The following is a 12,100-nucleotide window of genomic DNA, read 5'->3' as shown; positions in this document are numbered from 1 at the left end:
CTTCTAGAAGAAGAAGAGGAAGAGTTTGGATTTATATCCCCCCTTTCTCTCCTGTAGGAGACTCAAAGGGGCTTACAATCTCCTTGCCCTTCCCCCCTCACAACAAACACCCTGTGAGGTAGGTGGGGCTGAGAGAACTCCGAGAAGCTGTGACTAGCCCAAGGTCACCCAGCTGGCGTGTGTGGGAGTGCACAGGCTAATGTGAATTCCCCAGATAAGCCTCCACAGCTCAGGCGGCAGAGCTGGGAATCAAACCCGGTTCCTCCAGATTAGATACACGAGCTCTTAACCTCCTACGCCACTGCTGCTTCTAACCCCCACACCCCCCCCCCCCCCGCATTTTAAGGAACTATCATGCTGGAATTCTAGCAATTGAAGACTACTGCCCATATCAGCAATATTGACAAAGGAACAAGCCAAAGTTAGATTCTATTAGGGAGCATTTAGTTTAAAAATTTCTGCTTGGCTAATATCTTCCCAGATGCATTATTTGCCTGCTTCAGAATCTGCCTTTTTGACAGTAGGATACTGAAGAGGTATATAATCTAATTTGGCAAAGCCGCCCCTTCAAGGCGTTATTCTAATCTTATGCAAGTAGAATTGAATATTTTGTGAAAGTATCCTTACCATTCCTGCACTCACCTTCATGGATCCTTTTGGCCCAAATTTGGAAACATTTTTAGCCAAAGTCACTGTACCAAGGTCTGCCCAATTTTGATGGCAGCATTTTTTTCCTTTAGTACGTTATAATGTCATCTCAAATTACATTTAAAAACTTTTGAGATCTCAAAAGTTAGGTGGGGTTTTTTAAAATCTAAATTAATTTCTGATATCCACAACCCTTTACCCTTAAATCTTTGAATTCATTTTGTTGAGTTAAATTCAACCAATAGCGGTTTTTATTCTTGGTGAAAATCAACCTAGCTTGGCAGTTCATTTCATTAAGATGTTAACAAAGCATTTCTATATAGCAATAATTTGAGCTGCAAAAGAGTTTCTCCCACCTCTGGCCTGAGCGTTTTCATTCCATCTTCTGATTTCACAATTCTGATATTTAACAGGAAAGAGAGATCCCTTTTTCCTTGTTGCAGAGTCCTCTCATGTAGTTTCTTCCTCCACTCACTTAAAAACCCTTCTTGGTTATTGTAATGACTCTTCTAGATTTGGAGGGTACCTATACTGTTTTTGGAAAGACTTAAACGGGTGCCTTCTTTTAGAGGGCTTTCTGTTGAGGCTGGTGTTTTGTGATGAATGTTGGAGACGGCATTAAGCATTTCTGTAGCTCAGTTACACACACCTAAGTCCATTTACTTCAGTAGACTTAGAAGGGTGTGTTTTGGATTTCAGAGCATATGATTAATTCTTGTAATGCTCATGTCTGAATGAATGGGGTTGACTTATATTCTTGTGGTTTCACCACAGGGGCATTGGTACTAAGAATGGCGATTGAATATATTGTCGAAGGTTTTCACGGCCAGAATCACTGGGGTGCTGTGTGGTTTCCGGGCTGTATGGCCGTGGTCTGGAAACCACAGCCCGGAAACCACACAGCACTCCGGCGATTGAATAGTTTGGGTTTTTTTCAACCAGATGTAGAGTAGAGGGCTTGCAAATAATTTTGTCACTGATAGTACCTGATAAATTCCAACTCAAGGGAAGATTAAATTTCATTTCATAAACTAAAAAAGTATCTTTTCCATGCTTAGAATCTATTATTCAGGTTTTATTCTGCACATGAGCAGAAAATATTGGTACTTATTAAAAAGAGATATGTCTACTTACAGTACCTTATTATTATTCTACTACTTGGTAAATAAAATACTTCCCTCCCTGTCATTATGATTGGTTTGTATTCTTTGGTGGTTCTCTTTCTCTTCACCTCTAATGTAAATTTATCTCTTTATCTAGTGAACATAGAAGGTCATGGAAAAGGCAAGAGGAAACGGTGCCCCGTGAATGAGCTTTCTGTTGGTCTCCTATCAGTGAGAAGATATTTGCCAGGGGTAGCTATTTGGCCAGCTGCAGAACAGTTAGAGTCTAAAATGCCACTAGACTCTAACCCAGGGGTGGCCAATCTATGGTTCTCCAGATGTTCATGGACTACAGTTCCCATCAGCCCCTGCCAGCATGGCCAATTCTACATGGAGGGCTGTCCCATTTGCATTATGGCATGACTGTCTTGAGCTCATGCAAAACAAGAGAATTATGAGTTGAAACCCACAAAGACTTGTGAGAGGCATCTCAATTCCCTCTTCCCCATTATTTTCTCTTTTCCATTTCCTGAAAGCCCCCATAGCCTCTCCTCTTTTTATGCTTCCTTCTTCCCTTCCCACTCAACTGCCAACCTTTATCTGACCTCTTTCCTTCAAATTGCCCCTGCCCCCAAACAAGCTCAACCGGGGAAAATGACTGGGCCAGCACTACCTGCATGGTAGCGAGTCCTCAATTACTTGTGGGGTGGAACCTCACATTTTTGACAGAGCCCAAACATAGGTGGATAATAACAAGGGTCAGATGTAATGCACTCCCCACTGCTTTGTTCGATGGCCGATCACAGAACATTCCAACTCATGACAGACATTTGAACATGCCTGAAACTTCTGTCGTATCCCTTTTATCTGCCCCCAATACTCCCGCCCTTGAGTCTGATTCCAAGCCAACGAACCTCTATAATTTAAAGTTGGTACAAATGCTGGACTGTGGCCATCATGAGGACATTGACAGCATTGCAATCTTTATATTGCAAGTGCTTAAGATGCGTGACTCGTCACCTTAATGATACCAATCTCTATCTCATGTTCGTTATGTATCTGATTTTAATTTCTCTTTTATATTTACTCTACTTAATGCCTAATGAAGGTTTTGTTGTGATTGTTGAATAGCCCTGACTTCTTCAGTCTAGAGCACTTTGATGCAACCACCCTCAGGTCGAAGGCAACACCTTTCATGCCATTTGCCACTCCACTATGCCCTTTGCAACATCATCGATTGCAGGTATATTCTCACAGCAAACAACCACAGCAGTTGAGAAACTTCTGCAAAAATGGGGGAGGGAGAGCTTTCCCTCTCTAGGGGTCGCTTTTTGTTTGGAAGGAGGATGAGGATGCGTTCAGCTCCACCAACGCAGAAGGAGGCATCTTAACCGGAAACAAAGGCTCATTCCGCACATGCAGAATAATGCACTTTCAAACTGCTTTCAGTGCTCTTTGAAGCTGTGCGGAATGGCAAAATCCACTTGCAAACAGTTGTGAAAATGGTTTGAAAATGCATTATTTTGCGTGTGCGGAAGGGGCCAAAGTGAGAGCAGAACCTTTCCATTGTAGCCCAACGCTACACGTCTGTGGACAAAATTCGGAAGAGCAAATGTACCCCTGAAGAGAACCAAGAACCCGTACCATCCTACAGAGCACCGTAAAAGCATTCTTCAGAGTCCACTGAGCCAGGCAATATTTCTGTGGACTATTACTTTGGAAAACCTGTTTGCAAGGCTGGTAAAGAGCTGTAACTTGACTAGTGGGAATGGCAGGAAAAAAAGGATTGTAGAACTGGCAAAATGCAAACAGTAAATTGGAGTGACGGTGGGAGGAGAAAGTGCGACACTTACAAAGCAAGGTGTAGCAGGGATTGGAATCTCAGACTCCCTTTCTGAAGTCTGCCTCACTCCAACTCTCCCCAGAGGAAAAAAGTAAAGCCCCTGACACTTTGAGGGAAACTGTGGAATTCTGCCAGCACTGTGGCACTCTGTGGCACTGCGGAATTCTGCCAGTGGAGGGGTGGAATTCTGCCGGTGGAGTCCGCCCTGCTGGACTCCTAAGACCCGCCCACGCTGCCCTCCGACCTCCAGGGGTCGGAGGACAGCGAGGGAGGGTCTCAGCAGTCCAATAGAGCGACGAAGGCAACGAGGTGAGTGGGAGAGGGACGGGGAAAACAGCGTGTTCCCGGCGGTGCCGTTCGCCCTGCGCCGGTGGGAATGCGCTGTTTTCCAAAAACCTCCCTCCAGGAGGGAGGTTTTTGGAGGCGGCCTGATGCCGCCCTGGGGGTGGTGGAGGGGAGCCAGGTTGGCGCTGCTGCATTTTAGCAGCGCCGCCTGTGCGAACGGCTACCTGGGGACGGCGTTTTTGCTTTTTGGCTTTTACGCAGTTTTGGCTTTTACGCAGCTAGACACCACCCTTTGTAGACACACAGGAAAATAGACTGGAACTCTTTGGTAACGTGAAACAGAATTTTTAAAGTTTATTTGGCTAGAACTGATGGCTTCTCAGTTGACTTGAGAGGTTTTAAATGCTTGTTGGTTACAGACAGCAAAACTTATTTCTTGAGAGGTTATTCAGTCAGTTACGCTAAAGTTTTCTGTTTGGTCTCACGCAGGTGGCCACTATACTCCTTCTCTCAAAGAGGTTCTGGTTCTTAATACACACAGGTTCTGATTTACTTCAGCTTTCTATCACAGAGGTTTCAGCTTTTTGTTGTTACACACACGGACACTAGATTTTCTCTGTTCCACACCCTTTCCAGTTCACATAACCACCCAAGTCTTAAGACTGGAAGGACTCTGGCTCAACACTCGCCACCTTCCCTTTCAGTCCCCTGTTAAGGCCTAACTGCCTCCTTTATGGACTGGTCTTCTCCTGACTGGGCTTGGACAGACACTACTGGGGTTGGACAGACACTAGTCTGGACAGCCAAGCTGCCAAGCACCTGAGTGGCAGATTCACCTTCCACCAAGCCCAGGGCTTTCCCTCACACTCTATCAAGCCTCCTCAGCCTGACTAGAGCAGTCTGACTACTGTCAGAACGCACAAGCAGCGACAGATCTCTCTCCCTGATCTGCACTCAGCTTTCTGGATCTTAGGCTCATTCCGCACATGCAGAATAATGCACTTTCAAACTGCTTTCAGTGCTCTTTGAAGCTGTGCGGAATAGCAAAATCCACTTGCAAACAGTTGTGAAAGTGGTTTGAAAACCCATTATTTTGCGTGCGCGGAAGGGGCCAAGACAAAAGAACCCTCAGCACTCAAGCTGCCTCCTTTTCTTCTCCCTGGCAGTTTCCTCCAGCCAATCAGGACTGAGCAGGACTTAACTATTTCAGGGCAGTCTCTCCCCGGAAACCACTTCCCAAATATGGGCATTTGTCACACAAGGCTGAATAATTGCAAAGAAAGACAATATAGCCCTACCTTATAAACATGGCTCAGTGGCAGAAGACATTGTTTTTCTATCCTGCTTTTCTCAACTTTCTCAAAGCTGCTTGCCTTACCTTCCCCTTCCCAAAACAGACACCTTGCCAGGCAGCTGAGAGAGAACTCTGCAAGAACTGTAATTTGCCCCACATTACTCAGCAGGCTATATCGGATTTTGATGGGATTTGGCAAGTGCCAGTCACACAATCCAGTAATGAAGGAGTTAATTGTTGCATGCTAATTAGTTAGTGAGGTCAGAAGTCAGTGACCAGGTAATTGATACCTATTGGTTGGGTGGGCTACATGCAGGTCTGCACGTAGGCTTTAGATATATCTTCTTTGTGTTGCACTCTGCACGCGCTCACTCGCTCACTCAGCTCAGTCAGTCAGTCTGCTCAGCTCAGTTGAGTTCAGTCTGTAGCTTAGTAGCCATGTGATAGTCTAAGCAGCAAGCTGGCTGTTGGTGCTAGCTAGTAAGAAAGATGTTTATTGTTTTTCTTCCAAGTTTCCCTTCCCTGTAGTAAGTAAACTTTATTTCAGTAAAGCAACTGGTCTCTGCCTCATTATTGCATTAGCTCTGCTAAATAAGTATTTGTCCACACAACAAAGGTTATGGGCACCAGAACGTTGTGCTGCTTTGAGGAGAGACTGTAAGAAACAGTTGCTGAGTTAAGAAGAGGGAAGATTTTTCTTTTTTGTTCAAAAGCTCCTTTTCTGGATTACCTTTTGAGTTTTTTTTCCTCCTACCTGAATTGGGGAACCCCTGCTGTGACGTTTGCTGACTGCAAAGAAACTCCGACCCTGCTGGAGAAACGAAGAGAGATGGCCTCGTCAACTGACAGGGAAGTAACCTTACCTAAGTTAATCCCACAAGATTTCTTAATATGGAAAAAGACTGTGGAATGCACTCTAGAATCTCTGCAGCTAAATGATATTTTGGAGGATGACCCTCCTGACAATGAAGCAGAGAAGCAGACCTTCCTTAGAAGGGATAAATGGGTCTTGGCTATGCTTTTAAGATCTCTTTCCAGAGAAGAATTCTCTCTTATTAACGAGAGTGCTACGGCAAAAGAATTATGGAATGGTCTGACTGCAAAGTACTGCTCAAAATCTTCCAAACAGAGAATCATATTGAAAAAGCAGTTATTCTCATTTCGATTGCACGAGAATGGAGATCTGTGTGAACATTTAAACAAAGTGATGAATCATGTGTCCTTGATTAAGTCTTCTGGGAGCACCGTTGATGACTCTGACATAATTGCTTTAATCTTAAGTGGTCTCCCCAAATCCTATAAAAGTGAAATATCAGTTTTGGAAGCAAAGGAGGATTTAGAGTTAAATTATATGCTGAATTTCTTACGTGATGAATGCATTAAGCGTAAAACAGAAGCCAGCAATCCTGAGCTTGGTGTTGTGATGTTTGGAAAAACTTTCAAACAAAGAGAGTTTAAATGTTACTCGTGTGGAGAGTTTGGCCACATTGCCAAAAACTGTAAGAAGGGCGGAGCTTCATCCCAAAGCCCGCGAAAGGACAGTCATAAACAACCCAGGCATCCCAGTGGTAACAAAGGAAATGGGAGGGGGAGGATTCCTCATCCGGCCAACAAAGAAAGGCATGAACAGAGACCAACTTACATGGTTGCCAGCTCCAGTCTGAAGACTGCAAATGATTTATATTTACTTGATTCAGGGTCAGATTGCCACATTGTGAACAGCAAAACCTATTTTGTTGAAATGACACCATGTAATGATGAATTGATTCAGGCCAGTGGCCTGCCTTTTAAAGCTGAAGGAAAAGGAATTGTTAAAATCCATGTTTCAGATGTGTATGGAAATCTTATTGAACACACTCTTTTGAATGTGATGTATGTCAGTAATTCTCCTGAAAACATAGTATCTGTTCCTCGCCTAATTAGTGCTGGTTTTGATATTGCAATAAGAGACGGCAATTTTGTGATAAAGGATGTTAAAAATGACACTGAGTATTGTGCCCAAAAGCATGGAGTTTTTTACTATCTGAAGGATGCTAAAACAGAAATACAGAATGTTTCTGAGAAAGGAGAAAAGATTTTCTCTGTGACTGCTGTGATCATAAGAATTGTCTTGATATGTGGCATCCCAGATTAGCTCACAGAAATTTTGTTGGTGTTAAGAAGCATGTTATGGACTGTGGATTGGAAGTAAAGGAGTGTGATCTAAACAGGCAGAGATGTGAGATTTGCATAAAGGCAAAGTCTACTGTTCCTAAGTTGAGTGCTGATTATGAGCCAAAAGAGACTGATATTCTGGAGAGAGTGCACACTGATTTGATTGGTCCCCTAAAACCCTCTGTGGGGGGAGCAAGATATGTTTTGAGTTTTGTGGACAGTGCAAGTCGTTTTGCCTATGTTTACTTGATAAAGACGAAAGACCAGGTCCCCGAGAAGTTTAGGAATTATGTTGCTGCTGTGAAAAACAAATTTGGCAGAGCCCCACAAGTTTTGTACAGTGACAATGGGACTGAGTATTGCAGCAATGAGTTCCAAAGATACCTGGAGTCAGAAGGGGTGCAGAATGCCAGAGCAGTAAAATATTCTCCTCGCCACAATGGATTGGCAGAGAAATTCAATCGTTCTTTGATGGATGCTGCACGCTGTCTCCTAACACAGGCAAATCTACCAGAGCCATGCTGGGGAGAAGCAGTGAATACTGCAGCTTATCTTTATAACCGCAGTTTGTGTAGATCAACTAACAAGAGTCCTTTTGAGATGTGGCATGGAAAGAAACCAGGCCTAAAGCACCTGAAGCCTTTTGGGGCAAAAGTCTATACATACATCCCCAAAGCAGAGAGGAAAACTAGGCCAGAGAGCTAAGCTTGGTGTTCTGGTCGGCTTCAATCCAAATTCTAAAGGTTTCAGAGTAATGCATCCAGAGACTTTTAAAGTGGAAGTTTTGAATGTTGTTTATGTGGACGAAAGAACTGTTTTGAATGCAGCTAAGCCTGTTGACCCCACAGCAAGGGAGCCAGTCCCTGATGAGGAGGAAGAAGTAAGCTTTAATGAATGGTCTCGTGAGATACCTGAAGATCCCACAGCCCAGTTGGCAGCCACTCAGGCTACATGCGCTGAGGAGGCTAACCAACCAGAAGGGGGAGCAGGAGAGGAGAGACCAGAGGAGGAAGAGAGCTTACCTGCTGTGAGGAGGTCAAACAGAGCAAACAAAGGTGTAAAGCCAACGAAATACACTGACTATGTTCTCCATACCAGAATGCGGTATGAAGCAATTGAGCCCACGAGCTGGGAAGAGTTGCTGCAGTTACCAGCTTCTGAAAGAGATAAATGGATGGAAGCAGTACAAGATGAACTCAATTCCCTGAAGCAGAATCAAACCTGGATTCTGACCAAGTTGCCCCCTGACAGAAAAGCAGTGGGGTGTAAGTGGATTTTTAAAATTAAACGTAGCGCAGATGGAAGCATGGAGAAATATAAAGCTCACCTCGTGGCAAAAGGCTACAGCCAGAAACCTGGACAAGATTATTTTGAAACTTTTGCGCCAGTTGTGAGCTATTCAACTGTGAGAACACTCTTAAGCATTGCTGCCTCAAGAAAGATGCAAATGCAGCATTTGGACATAAGAACTGCCTTTTTGAATGGAAAATTATCAGAGGAGATTTTTATGGAATTACCACAGGGATTACAGCAATCCAAGAACAATCAGCTTGTATGTAGACTCCAGAAAAGTCTTTATGGTTTGCGTCAAGCAGCAAAATCTTGGTATGATACTCTAAAACAACTACTCAAAGATCAAGGATTTAAACAAGGAAAAGCAGATCCATGTTTGTTCACCAGAATGAAAGATGGACAGTACCAGTATGTGCTACCTTTTGTGGATGATCTTCTGGTATGTTGCCAGACTTGTGAAGATGCGGCAGAAATAGCCAATACCTTGAACCAGTCTGTAGAAGTCAAACAGCTGGGAGAAGCAAAGCAATATCTGGGAATACAAATAGAGAGAGCCCAAGATGGGAGTATTCTTATTCACCAGAAATCCAAAATTCTGGACTTTCTTGATTCAATGAACATGAAAACTGCCAAAGCAGCAAGCACTCCAATGGATCCTGGATACCTGAGTGTAGATGGCGGTGAACCACTGGAAGATGGCCATTGCTACAGAGAAGCAATTGGAAAACTCCTATACCTAAGTAATATCGCACGGCCTGATATAGCATCAGCTGTTGGAATTCTAAGCAGAAAGGCAAATTCACCCAATCACCACGATTGGGAAGCTGTCAGGAGAATGGCAAGATATCTCCATGACACTGTGGACTTTAAACTAAAGTTTTCGCCCTGTGATAACCCACGACTGGTGGGATACATGGATGCTGATTGGGCAGAACAGAAGTATGACTGCAGATCTACAAGTGGAAATGCTTTCTTCTATGGTAACAACTTAATAAGCTGGACAAGTCAAAAGCAAACTATAGTTACAAAATCAACCGCTGAAGCTGAATGCGTCTCTGCTTGTGATGCCTGCAAGGAATTGGAATGGATCGTTAATTTGCTATTGGACTTTGGTGTGGATGAGACTTTACCAATCACTATGTATGAGGACAATCAAGCATGCATTGCCCTAGTGGACAATGGGAACATTAAGAAAGGAAACAAACACATTGTAGTTAGAATCACCTCCTTGAGAGAAATGTCACAAGATGGACTGATCAACATCAAGTACTGTCGTACAGAAGAGATGGTGGCTGACATCTTTACCAAGCCACTGAACACGATGAAGTTCAAGAATCTTCGTGAAAGTTTATGTTTGATTAATGATTGTGAAACTGTCACTTGAGAAGGGGTTTGATGGGATTTGGCAAGTGCCAGTCACACAATCCAGTAATGAAGGAGTTAATTGTTGCATGCTAATTAGTTAGTGAGGTCAGAAGTCAGTGACCAGGTAATTGATACCTATTGGTTGGGTGGGCTACATGCAGGTCTGCACGTAGGCTTTAGATATATCTTCTTTGTGTTGCACTCTGTGTAAGGAATTCCATAGAAGCAGAAATAAAAGGCTCTTTGGTGTAAAAGACCGTTTATTCAGACATCTTAGAAAGCTCATGTACACGCAGTGGCAGGAATAAGATCTCCCGCCAGAAACACAGGTTATAACTCTGTCCATCCCATCCCCCCTCCCGGATTCCCATGGGAACGGAGGTCTCATCTCCCTCGCAGAGATAAGGTCTCCGCCGAAGAAGCTGGCCCATCGCCCGGGCTGTGGAATGTAGTCAAGGCCAGGCGGCTGACCCGTTCATCAACACCATTGAATCCTTTACACTCTGCCTCCCTTAAAAAAAGACCCCTCCCCCCCAGGTTTGTGTGGAAAGGCGCGGTGGAAAGCAGAAATAAGGGCGGGGGCGTCAATATTTTCGGAATAAACCCATTGATTATACCCAGAGGGAATACCCCACCCAAGAGACTAAATATTGTAAGCGTTTGCGATTAAAGCGAGAGTCCAGGATGGCGTCAATTCAGTAATGCATGTGGCCATCAATAATAGTCGGTTTAGGGGGCCTCTCTCCAATGCTGGTCGTTGCCAGGCATCGGAAGCGGGAGCCTCCTTGAGTAACTGGAATGGAAGACAGGATGAATGTTACTAAGAGAGTTAGGCAAATCCAATCAGGCAGTGACATCATTAATCACTTTAGTAATCTGAAAAGGTCCCACGAATCTTTTGCCTAGTTTTGAAAATTTATGCGCGTCTCTGAGATTTTTGGTGAACAAATACACCAGGCGCCCACACGCAGAGGGAAATCGGCGGTGCTTATCCGCTTGCAGCTTTTGGGAGTCTTTAGCCTGTTGTAAGGCAGTCTGGACCGTTTTCCACCCCTCGGCCAGAGATGAAATCCATTGTTGAAACTCTGGAGGATCAATGCTTCCGCAGGTAGTTGCGGCAACGGCGGGAAGGCGACGGACACAATTTCGAAGGGGGTCTTTTTTGTACTGCTATGAACCGCATTGTTATAGGCGTACTCTGCAAACGGAATTAGCTCGCACCAATTGTCTTGGTGGTAGTTGGTGTAACAACGTAAATACTGCTCTAGGGTTCTGTTCGTTCTCTCCGACTCACCGTCACTTTGAACGTGGTAGGAGGCGGCAACCGGGAAGCGGCCCCTAACAACCCTAGAAAAGCTTTCAGAACTTTGAAATGAATTGGGGCCAGCGGTCGGAGACCACCTTAACGGAGGCGGAGTGTAGACGGTAAACATGCTGAATGAACAGACGCGCTAACTTAGGAGCGGAGGGGATGGAAGCACATGGAATAAAATGGGCTTGTTTAGAAAATAAGTCCACCACCACCCACAAGACCGTGTTACCATGACTTTCTGGCAAATCTGTAATAAAATCCATGGAGATGACTTCCCAGGGGCGGGAGGCCACCGGGAGAGGTTTCAACAGACCATGGGGCTTTCCCGGAACGTTCTTGGCTTCTGCACAAACAGAGCAGCCTTTAATATACGTCTCAATGTCTTTGCGCATCGCGCGCCACCAGAACTGACGGCGGGCCAAATGCAGAGTTTTTAGAAAGCCAAAATGTCCAGCCGGGCGGGCATCATGGTAGGCCTCGAGAACCTGCTTGCGGAGGGGAGGCACATACCAACAATCCCCGCCGCCAAACGCCCTTCTCCAACCGCAATTGGGAGTCGCCTTCCTCCGCCGGAGGCTCGCGCAGCCAGCCTCCCTCAAGTTCCCGTAGGAAAGGAGAGACCAGGCTGGGAATGGGCGGAGAAGGAGGAGTGGATGTCTGAGATCGGGTGACAGCCAGCCCTAATTGGGAGGGAGAGAACAGTGGTCGCGGAATGTCCGTAAGCTGGCTCCACCCCCTCCCCGAGTAAGCGAGAGCGCATCAGCCAGTTTATTAGTTTCGGGGAAAAAATGGACCGTGAAAGA

Source organism: Sphaerodactylus townsendi, linkage group LG14 (assembly GCF_021028975.2).
Source record: "Sphaerodactylus townsendi isolate TG3544 linkage group LG14, MPM_Stown_v2.3, whole genome shotgun sequence".
In the NCBI taxonomy this organism is placed as follows: Eukaryota; Metazoa; Chordata; class Lepidosauria; order Squamata; family Sphaerodactylidae; genus Sphaerodactylus; species Sphaerodactylus townsendi.
The sequence above is the reverse complement of the archived record's forward strand: the minus strand, read 5'-3'. Positions refer to the sequence as shown.